Source organism: Brachycentrus maculatus, unplaced genomic scaffold (assembly GCF_059751285.1).
Source record: "Brachycentrus maculatus isolate JH-2025_06_01 unplaced genomic scaffold, ASM5975128v1 h1tg000326l, whole genome shotgun sequence".
In the NCBI taxonomy this organism is placed as follows: domain Eukaryota; kingdom Metazoa; phylum Arthropoda; class Insecta; order Trichoptera; family Brachycentridae; genus Brachycentrus; species Brachycentrus maculatus.
Genome location: NW_028281075.1, coordinates 285,879 through 298,542, shown reverse-complemented (window position 1 = coordinate 298,542; position 12,664 = coordinate 285,879). Strand labels below are relative to the sequence as shown.

Below are 12,664 nucleotides of genomic sequence, written 5' to 3'. Positions count from 1 at the left end.
CATTTTCTGGGCATTCCGAAAACATGCATAACTAAAAATTGACGATTTTTGATTTATGACGTTCTTGAAAGGAGTGAGCGATGTGTAGGCGATTGTGTAGATAGAACAATAGTACTGGCGGATAGGTTAATAATCTCCACTATACTTTTTACATTCCTTTTGGCGATCCTCCAATATTTTTTAAATCGTTTCCACTTTCCGTTCATTAGTGATCCAACTGGATGACCAGGCAGGTCGTCATCTTCTATGCTCCCTCTGCCCTTCTCGAATCCAATGGATCACTTTTCGAGTGTGGCGTTCCATCCTTTCTGCCTACCCCTGCGGGAAACGGCATGATGGTAGTAGTAGTATGCTCCCTCTGCCCTTCTTGAATCCAATGGATCACTTTTCGAGTGTGGCGTTCCATCCTTTCTGCCTACCCCTGCGGGAAACGGCATGATGGTAGTAGTAGTATGCTCCCTCTGCCCTTCTTGAATCCAATGGATCACTTTTCGAGTGTGGCGTTCCATCCTTTCTGCCTACCCCTGCGGGAAACGGCATGATGGTAGTAGGTAATAAAGGAGTAGATCCCTAAACCTCCGACATCTTTTCGTAAGGAAATTAATAACGGCGCGCGGCGCGGTACTCGAGTTTATGACAGCGCGATATGACTCATCTTGCTTGTGTTTCAGCTACACAATGATTAGTGATACGATTTTTCCTGGAATTACCTAACGTCAAATGACTACCATAGCTACAGCTCATGCAACATCGCTTATCATGTTCATACTTAGGCTCCAACTTTATAAGTTTTATAGCCTATTTCTAATTTTGAGTTATTACTACGCTTTATGATTAATTATTTAATTGAAATTTAAAAAAAAATATTTGCGTTTTTATTAATGACACAAATATTTCAATTTCATACTATTTCTGTGAGTCTCATTTTAATAATGAGCCGCTTAGCTCATTATTAGAAAGAGGTATCAATTTGTGGTAGTGTGGGTTCGAACCGAGAAACTCTGACTTAAGTGTCCGCGACACTAACCACGGGACCACAACCCGACACTAAGGTTAGTATAATTTAATTCTTGAGTGAATTGTAGGCAAAATCACTCGCTATTTCGTTAAAGGTATTAATCGAGATTAATCTATTAAGATTATACAATTCAGTGATTCTTAGCTAGCAATGAAGTTACTTAGGTGTATAATTAGTGATGTGTTTGTTAAAATTCGGTATTAATACTACGTACGATACTTCGAGGTAATTTACTATTCATTCCGTTATTGTTTTTACTTACTTTAAAAAAAATATTACGTCATCTTTCATATTAAAACCGAGAATAACTATCATATACAAACGCCTCTCGTAGTACATTACTTCGAACTTTTGCACTTAAATCCATATATTTCCCTCTATCACATCGTTAAAACGATGAAGATAATATAATTATGTATGCGACAAAGTAATGCTTATAAAAAGCGTTCACATTATGCATATCTTTATACCGAGTTGTATAATGACATTCTAGAATTGTGGAATCATATTGCTCGACATATGCGTTGATGTTTATCTAAATAAAATTCATGGAACTTAGAAATTTAAGCTGCAATTTGAAATGCGACTCATTCGAGTGTTGCATTACTAAGTTATATAATATTATAGTATGCACTAAAAATAGTAATGAAATTATCCTGACTTTGGTAATATACTAAATGTATTTTTTTTCTTTCATACTCACACGGATCTGCGATGCGAAGTGATGGGGCTAGTAAACAAGGCTGCAGCCATCTCAGGATGCCTGAAAAATTATATATGGAAAATCCTGAGATGAAGATCGGCAGCAAAATCGAGATTTACAAAACTCGTGTCCGACGCACCATGACGTATGGGATCGAAAGTAGAGCGGATACCGTTGGCACAAAAACGCACTTGAAGACTCTAAGAGCAAATCAGGCAAGAGTCTTCAAGATTAGAATAAGAAACGCCAGGATCAGGGAAATATGCGAGATCGAAGATGTCTTTAGGTGGGGAAGGCATCGAAGGATACAATGGTATGCGCATGTGAGGAGAATGGAACCATCCAAACTCCCCTTCATTGCACTGTACGACCAACCCCATGGTAGACAACTCTCGGGCAGACCACCAAAGAGATGGATCGATAGCTGGGAATCCCTCTTAAAAACAGGCCACAAGGCCTACAACAAGATGAAGAAGGAGAGGAAGATATATTTTTGGTACCCAATATTTATATATATATTTTAATTTATATATATATATATATATATATATATATATATATATATATATATATATATATATATATATATATATATATATATATATATATATATATATATATATATATATATATATATATATATATATATATATATATATATATATATATATATACGTCCGTCCTTAAGAATCTAATATATGTTGCTAACAAAACTAGAAATATTTGGGAATAGATTTAAATTTAAATAAAAAATAATTAAATAATATATATAAAAAAGATATTAAATAACCAAAAAAAGCCTTTTATACACGCGGAACAAAAAAATGTATCATATTATAGATATCCTTAAATGAGTACATTAAATAAATATTCAGCATAAGTTCCTCTCCAAGCACAATAGCTTATTCTCTTTTTTGAAGAAGCACAGTGTAACTAGAATATGATATATTATTAGTATTGAATAGAAATATCTAGTTAATAAACAATATATATATATATATATATATATATATATATATATATATATATATATATATATATATATATATATATATATATATATATATATATATATATATATATATATATATATATATATATATATATATATATATATATATATATATATATATATATATATATATATATATATATATATATATGTTCGCTACATTTTTTAGTAATTTGAGGCTTTCATATTAAGCGTCTAGTTATCAAGGGATAAAACTGAAACCAGACTCGTGCACTCGTGGAAAGAACTTAAATTTGATTTGATTTTTTATTGCAAATAGTTAGTTAGTCGAGCGCGAGATGTTATGTAAAATAAAACCTTATAGCACTGTCGAAGGTCACAAATGTTGTAAAAAAGCTCCTTTTGACGAAATGTAAAAATAACGACGCGTCTGCGAAATGACGCGTGCATAAAAAATATTAGGTCCAATGCAGCCGGTGATTTAGTAAAGTGGCAGCAATAATTTACCTCCAAGTTTCACACTTATTGACAGGTCTCTCTGCGCTCGCAGCCTCACTGCCAAACAAAGGTTAAACCCGATTTGACTCACATTTAAACTTGTGTACCATTTGCAAACGTTCGTTAGGTTTATTTATCCAGAATAAACAATCTAGCAAAAAAAACTAGGATTTATTTCTCTCTCCCTTGGAAGTGTAAGAAAGTTAAGTGGACGATAATTGACGTATTTATTATTTCTGGTGTTTTTTTTAAATATTATAACCTTTTAAACGAAATATTTATGATTTCATTAATTGATTCGGCAGTCTAATCCTAAAAATGTATCCATTTTTACTAAGTAAATTACGGTGTTTGAAAATGATGCGGAATGTATCGAAAAACGTGTCACAGAAGATTTTAAGAAATAGTGGTATTTACTAAGTAAAACATTAATTAAAAATAGAATATTTATGTTTAAGAAAACAGCATAGTGAAAGCAGGCTGAATGCAGTCGGAATGCGATCCCTCAGACGAACGTGTGGCAAAACGATGTTTGATAGATGTTTGAATGATGAAATAAGGAAAGAATGCAAGGCTGAGATATGCATTATGGATAAAATTAAGAAAGGTGTGTTGAGATGGTTTGGACACGTGGAACGTACGAGTGAAGAAAGAACGGTTAAAAAAATTTATGAGGTGAATGTAATTGGAAATAGAAGCAGAGGGAGATCGAGGAAAACTTGGGACAATCAAGTATGTCAAATAATTGATAGCGGTCAGGAGTTGTAATAATCATCGGGTATGTATGAGGAGATGCATGAATGTGGAAGAAGCGAAGAATGTTTGCAACGACAGAGTGGTGTGGTGTTCTATTCTCCCTGCCTACCCCTGCGGGGAAGCGACGTGACGGTTAGTTATTAAGTTACATAGTTTTTTTCAGTGGCAAAATATTTTTCTAATCGACAAATTGGGAAAAAACCTTTTTCAGCCAACTAAATTAGATTTTGCAATGGTAAGGTTCGAATTTCGCAATTTATACGTATTATAAATACGTCACACCGAATCCGTGATATGAATCTATTTCGAAAGTAGGTATTTATTTAATTAGAATGTAACTTTAACTTAATTTCATTCAAACCCTTATCCGCATCCCAATGATGCATTGGGCACTGCATCATATAAACGCAGTGTTATATTGATTGTAAACACATGAAGGAATGGTGATCAGCCCTCCGCTTCAGGTACCAGTCCAGGGTAAAATTGAATAAATATTACAGTGAAAAAATCACTTATATTTATTTGACCCCCCTGGAAATCGAACTCGGGACCTCCAGAACGGTAGCCGAGCATGCAGATCATTACACGGCGGACATTAAAATAACAATAATAATTTATTGTAAAATTTATTTATTGTGAGTCGTTATAATCGTCGGGTATGTATGAGGAGATGCATGAACGTAGAAGAGGCGAAGAATGTTTGCAAAGACAGAGTGGTGTGGCGTTCGATTCTCTCTGCCTACCCCTGCGGGGAAGCGGCTTGATGGTTAGTTTTTTTATTTTTTTTATTTTTTTATTTATTTATTTTCATTATACATAGATACATTCAATATACATATTCATTTCATATACACATTTATTATACGTATTACGGCTCTTTAGGCATGGCCTGTGTTGAGCCGAATACTAACATGGTAATACATAGTTTATATATATATATATATATTTTTTTTTTTTTAATTTTTAAAATATTTTTTTATTATTTAATGATTAGATTATAAACATAACATACAGGAGATACAAAAATAATTTATAGTTTAAGGTTTTTCAATGTGATAATTACACCTGGACTTTAATTAATTCTCTTTCTACCTTGTCCCTTCCAATGTTAAGTAACCATCGACGGACACTGTTCTTAAAGACCTGATCACTCCTGGAAATCTTAATGGTTTCGGTCAGCAAATTAAATATTTTTGGAGCAAGGAATGAAAATTTTTTTTGGGCAAAACTTGTTTTAATGGCTGGGCCAATGTAGTTTTTATTTAATGCTGCCCTTTAATTAATGTAGTTTAAGTTAGTTAGTTAGTTATTTATTGTACGAGGTATTTTATACGTCGATCGAAGCGGATTTCTACATACGGAGCGCGAACCGTTGCAGGCTCGGAGCGCATAAAATTATCTCGCCTCTTCGAATCTATTTTTTACAAATCCAAATTGAATAAATCTATTCTGAGAGCTTCGAGTTCAGAACGCAGTATTATTTGTGAAATCCTATCGTCCGTACAAAATAATTTAGTCTTAGGTCATTCTCTCGAGTCTACGTGCTTAAGTTAAAATACCTACCCATTGTTAAAAAATCAACGGTTCTGTTGTTTGCGACTCGAGACATTAATACGTTTCTCAAGTTGTTAGTCAAAATAATAATAATGTTATTGTATATTTTTATCGCATTGAGTTATGAGATTAGACCGGCACAGCCACCAGTGCTCAAACTATGTCGCGTTTCGAATTTCGCTAAATAAACACCTCACGAAGTCTGCCATTTGCAGCCAGGGGCGGAGTACCTTTTTTTATCATTTCCTTAGCTTATTTTCCAAGGCAGTTTATATAGTGGTTCTTTACAAGGCAAACTGATTTTATTTGACATTTTTTATTATCTTTTCCGTTTTTAATTAAAATGGTGCGAAGGTACTGAAATAGATAGATTAGTGTTATACTGTTGCAAATTACACGAAGGAAACATTATTCAGGTTTAAAATATCAATATGAATAGCAATATATTGAATATTTACATTATAGTTAATATGTCCACCTCAGTAGTGCAGGGGCTGTCGCATTTAGCTATGCTGCATTTTTTTTAGGAAAGTACCCAAAATTGAGTGATACATCTATACACTGCTTGATATACCATTCACAATTTATAAATAAAATCTATTGTTAATTACTCTAACTCTTATTTGCCTTGCGTCATAAGATAAATGATCGAGTAAACACTATATCTATTCGATGCAGTGCCCTATGCACCGATGGGTGCGGACGATCAGTGATAGATATTAGTAGACAGTTAGTTTGGTTAGTCGGCTAGATTCAAGTGCCAGCCCAGCGGTGGCCAGACACCTCCACAGCAGTCAGACACTAAGACATTTTAAAGCACTCACAAAGAATATTCAATCATTACAACAATTTTCCATCCACATTCTAGAACGGACCCCTTTCATAAATAGCGTAATATTCCTGACAACAATCAAATACTATTTTTAAAATCGAAATACAATTCTAACAAACGCACAACCAATCACAAAGCTGTAGACATGACACAGAAAGACGACAACACATTGCAGAAGCCTAACAAATAAAATCCAAAATACCCCTGTATACACCACGAATACACACATATATTGAGATTTATTAAGATTTTTAAAAGTTGGCTGCTTGATATTCTCTTTTGGTATTATTCTAGGGAAACACTCCTTCCGAGCATCTGAAAAAACCTTTAGGGCAAGATTCATTAGATCAATTGTCCCATCTCTGCATTATACCAAGATATTCCTGAATACTAATATGGTATCGAATCCAAATTGATATGACTGACCAAATTCGAGTAAATTTACATCCACACCCAAGGATACAATCCTGCAAGATACAGTTATCTACTCCTGAATGAGGGCCTATTAAGATATTCTATTAATATATTATTCGATATTTGATCCTAGTGTGAAAGGGTCCTTTTCGACCATTGCCATTCCTTCCCGCTATATATATATATATATATATATATATATATATATATATATATATATATATATATATATATATATATATATATATATATATATATATATGTATATATATATATATATATATATATATATATATATATATATATATATATATATATATATATATATATATATATATATATATATATATATATATATATATGAGGCCGCCCAAGAGCTTCATACTTCCAGGATTTGAAGCGGCTCATGGACGTCTCCTCCTATTCGCAGCTCAAGAGGATGGCGACTGACAGAGCCAAGTGGCTGACACAACAAGGCTCTGCCTTTAGAGGATGATGATGATGATGATATATATATAAATATATTTAAATATATATATATATTTATTTATATATATATATATATATATATATATATATATATATATATATATATATATATATATATATATATATATATATATTTATATATATATACATAAATAAATAAATACATAAATATATACATATATATATACACTTTTAAATCTTTAAATAAATAAATCTTCACCATCTCCTCGTTAGACCGCCACTGGTTATACTCGCCAATACTCGCTCGTGTTTTACTTATTGCGGTATGCGTTGTTTTATCTCGGATATTTCTTCGAAAACTTCTTCTTCTTCGAAAACATATTCATAATGACAAACAAACTGAAGAAAAATTACTTTATCGGCAATTGTTTTCTTACTCTCGATGATTGGATGAATTATAAATAAGAGTAAAATTCTTTCAGTTTAGGCGATAAAGATTAATGTGATGTCTCAAATAAATAAATCGCATTATGGAATCAAGAATCAGCATTGTTCGGTGACCACTGAAGGTCACAAAAATAATGCTTATTCGAAAGGAGTAGGTACCTACAAACCGCATCTCTAGTTAGGTTTGAAATGTAGAAAATGGTATTTTCCGAGTGCTGAAATATTTGGAATAATAATGTGCTGTCTGAAAAATTATAATATAGCCAGAATCAACGAATCGTTTGTTAAAAAGCGTTTTCTAACCTCAGAGGGTCTTAATATTTGAGATGTTGTTACTATGCTAATATTTCTGTCCTACATATGACCCCGAACGCCTGCTAAAGGGCAGGGCAGGGGTGAACCCCTGAAATGTTTAAGCGGAAACCCAACGCCATTTGAGATTGGCACAAAGGATATGGATATACACTTGTTCTTGTACGGTCATAGCGACCTGTTGAATAAACCGACTGATTTATTATTACCGATACCTTAGCCGTAATAATATATTAAATTTAATATAATATGCATATTACAGCTAGGGTCCTTTGTCCTTTCTTTGCGGGACCTTCCGATACGATATGACGCCAGCCTGTTTTTTCAACTCCACATTTCTCCGTAGGTACTCGTCAACTTTTACTTCTCTTCTTTTAAATTTCCCCTGGCAATTTGTCCCAAAAAATGAAAGATTATTTATTTTATAATTTCATTATGCAGTTACCCATTATATTTACAATTCGCCAACACTTGTCTGTTCAATACTTGCCCTCCTCCGTGGTGTAATGGTTAACGTATTTAGCTACCGTGCTGAAGGTCCCGGGTACGATTCCCAGTGGGGAGGTGAAAATAAATATTCGTGATTTTACACTGTAATATTTATTTTATATTACCGTGGACTAGTGCTTGAAGCGCAGGAGTGAGTGGTGCCTTTATGTAAGTAATGATAGAGATAACACTGCGTCAATATGATGCAGTTACCTATGCACAATTGGATGCGTATAAGGGTTAAAAGAAGAAATATTCGATACAAATAAAAAAATTATTTATGCAGAGGTTTGACCTTTTATATATTTTTATAATATTTTTATAATATTTTTAATTCTTTCATTAATTGATCCGGCATTTTCAATTTAAGTTTTACTTCCAAATATCACTATTTCTTAAAATCTACTGTGACACTGTGTTTCAATGCATTCCTCATCATTTGAAACAAGTGTCACAGTTTATTTTAAGAAATAGGTGTATTTAAAAAATATTCTCGGTTCGCCTGCACTAGGTCTCTAGCCGATGATTTTTATGAGCACAGCTTTTTGCAATGTGAAAATTATCTCCATTCTACTATATTAGAAATAAATGTATTCAATATTATTTATTGATTCGGCATTAACTTTGTGGAATGAGATGATTATTTTATTAAAATTAAACACTTGATTATACCACTTTATCGAGTTTTATTTTTATTTACGACTAGTTTCGAAAACGACAGTTGTTTTCATCTTCTGGTACAAATTAAAACTAATAATTTATTTTTGGTTTTAATTTGTACCAGAAGATGAAAACAACTGTCGTTTTCGAAACTAGTCGTAAATAAAAATAAATCTCGATAAAGTGGTTTAATCTGTGTTTAATTTTAATAAAATAAATGCATTCAAGTTTTCCTAGTAACTAACTTGGTAAGCAAAATTTATAAAGGTATCAGAAGCAATTTCATTTCAATGTGAATAGCGAAATACCTACATACGGAACGATCCGTATGTGTATTGTACTCGTACATATCTACACCTAGATCTTGATAAATCCGTACCACAGAGATGACTGTCTGTGACATATTTGTTTGGCGAAAAATTGTATCCACGCGCGCCGCGTGTCGTCGATCTGATCGAATAATAATGAGTCGGCTTGTATTTGGTACATACGTACATATCGCTCACTCCTCTCAAGAACGTCATAAATAAAAAATCGTCAATTTTCAGTTGTGCGTATTTTCGGAATGCTCAGAAAATATACTATATCCCACCAAAAGAGGCATATTTTTAACTTAATATTTACCAGCTACAGGGCAGAAAGTGTTGTTTTTGCATTTTTAAGAAAATGTATTGTTTAATTTTTTTTTTAAATACTAAATATTTTTTAAATGGAGAAAAAACCCTCGGGTTTTACCTGAAAAGATCTGTTGCACAGTAAAAAGTTCAATAAGTGGCTTGATATTTATTTTTAATACATTATATTATATTATTAAACTTTAAAAACGTTCTCCTAAAAATCATGTTTTTCGATTTATGACATTCTTGAAAGGAGTGAGCGATATGTGTGTATCACTGAGCGGCGAACACCCAACCCCATTTGAGATTGGCACACAGGAGACTGAATACCATATACACTTGTTTTTGTACTCTCATAGCGACCTATTGAATAAACCGACTAATTTTTAATTGAAACTATTATTACATTTACGAGTATTTATTAAATTTAATATTGTATATAAGAGCAGGGGTCATTTTTCCTTTCTTTCACCTTCCACCACTCTCTATCAAAGACCACGTTTTTCACATCTTAAACGATATGACGTCACCTGATTCTTTCTCTATCCGAGACCAGGTTTTTTTTACATCTTTATACGAAATGACGCCTGATTTTAAAATTCCACATTTTTCTTTAAAAAAGTGTTATTGGCGCCGAAATAACATTAACATAATGTGGCTTCTTTTTTGACATCTCATCAAAGATGAAGAAGAATATGGAAGTCTGGGCATTTACGGGGCTGACGACCGTCATAGTAGTGTGGTTGTCAATAATGGGTAGAATTGGTGAATGTTACACTTGTGTAAAGTGATCACTTAAACCAGCCTATGACGGTCGTCAGCCCCGTAAATGCCCAGACTTCCATATTCTTCTTCATCTTTGATGAGATGTCAAAAAATAATATGAAAATAACTTCTGTAATTGGAGATAATCCAGATTTTGTGAACAAGTATTTGGACACACTCAAAATGTTGTAAATAATATGGCTTCATTACAAAATTACAACGCGTTTTAAATTTTAGTTAGAGACTAACTAACTTTGCCTACTGGCAAAGAGAATAGAACGCCATAACGCTCTGTCTTTGCAAACATCCTTTGCCACTTCCACATTCATGCATCTCCTCACACTTACCCGCCGATTATTTCGACTCAGGCGCTTTAGAGTATTTTGCATACCTGCTGATGCCGGTCTTCCTCAGCTCCTTTTTCCGACTAAATTCGTTTAACTGTTTTTACATCTCTCATTCGTTTCACATGTCCGAGCCATCTTAACACACCTTTCTTAATTTTTTGGATAGTGCTTACGTCATTGCATTCATTCCTTATTTCAACATTCGAACATCTATGAAACATTGTTTTGCTGCACATTCTTCTGTATACTCTGTTCACAGATATTTTACATCAATTTTTTATATCTTATTATTTGTACTTTAATCAGCTAATATTCTAGTTCTTTAATGAAATATTCCAAATTTCAACATATACCTCTGAATAATGTACATATACCTAAAATATATGGTTGTAACGGGTAACAAGAAGACAACAAGAAGACCAGCATCACCTCCGCCATCTGCAGTTGAATATCCACAATGACGGGACCTTAACAAGCTGCTCTCCGGCATTACCATTACACAGTGAGGCGTCCTGTCCAACATCTTGGCCATGCTCCAGCCCAAGAAGACCGAGAAGAAAGCTCAACAATACGGCGGCTTCACTTTCCTGCTTTCAGGCTCAGATTTTTTTCAGTAATATATTTTTTTAAATTTTCTCTCATTATCATTTTCATATCATAATCCATACCTGTATAAGCGCCCTTGCGGTAGTTTTTTTTACGAAAATGGCGCTATAAAAAAATCATCTAAGATTATTATTATTATTAACTAGAATACGGGGAATAAAATAAATGGTGCTTTGAAAAGAGTGATTGCAAATAGGAATATGTCCATGGCCAAATAGGCGGTTCACAACGGAGGGCTGGTACCGACACTGATATTTGGAAGCGAAACATGGAGCCGCTAGCGACGGGATTTGATAATTATGTACATATAGTGAAGACCTTAATAAAGAGATTGGTACATAATATTCTTTTCAAAATAAATTCTTCAATTCCTTCTTTTCTGACTTTGAAAAGAGGCCGGCGCAGAAGGTAAAATGACTATTTCCTTCCTTAAGCATCAATCGACCGAACGGGTATAAATACCTTTCCCGTCATTTTGTGTTAAACTTCCAGCGGGTGCGCTGAGAATTTTCCCTTGAGCGGGCGCCTGGCGTAAATTTTACGTCATTGAGTTTTGTCCGTATAAATTGTATTTTCCTTATATAAATGTTAGGGAATTGCTGTAATGTAATGAAACAGTATAAATGACAGTACTTAAAACATGACATTCTTAAACAAAAACCGAAACAACACTCTAAATATGTTATTTAACATTTGAAAACAAAATATTTTCGTCTGAATGAATATTGTCATCTCATTCAGTGAGTTTACGCATTTAGTTCATTTTCAATACCGAGAGTATTTTGAGTCAAGTCAGTGCTAATGTGTAAAGGCAACTAGCCGTATATCAAGTTGCGACTGTTAGGCGTAACGCAGCTCAAAGCATTCTTATAACTGGTCTCTATCAATAGATTTTGCTCTATCTCTTTCCTTTACCGAGATATTCATTATCCACGTGGCCGCAAAATTGTATTAATTTGATACATGTATTGGCGAAAAGCATCATTTAAAGTTTACTATAAACGCGTTTATCTCAAAAGTATTGTTTTCAACTTGCGGCTATTTGCCTTTGCACATTAGAGTGGGTGTTCTTCGGTTACTTATACCCCCACGTTTTTTGCAGAAACACGGTGCGTTGTCTTTCGCAATTACGTAAATTTGTTTTTCCAATTAAAAAATATTCCATTTCCCATCGCCAGCGGTCGAACTCACCCGCCGGAATAGGGAAAGAAACAGTATCCAAA

The 12,664-nt window shown here is 33.4% G+C and overlaps 1 long non-coding RNA gene across 1 annotated transcript in view; it reads right to left on the bottom strand.

The window, feature by feature from the left end:
- Positions 1–261: 261 nt before the first annotated feature.
- The window catches only part of LOC148304182 (uncharacterized), a 19,980-nt gene continuing 7,577 nt past the window's right edge, over positions 262–12,664 (bottom strand). The window contains exons 2-3 of the long non-coding RNA XR_015838362.1: positions 1,722–1,781; positions 262–524 (exon numbers count right to left, since the gene is read on the bottom strand). This is a non-coding gene — a long non-coding RNA (uncharacterized LOC148304182). The remainder of the gene's footprint in view (positions 525–1,721; positions 1,782–12,664) is intronic.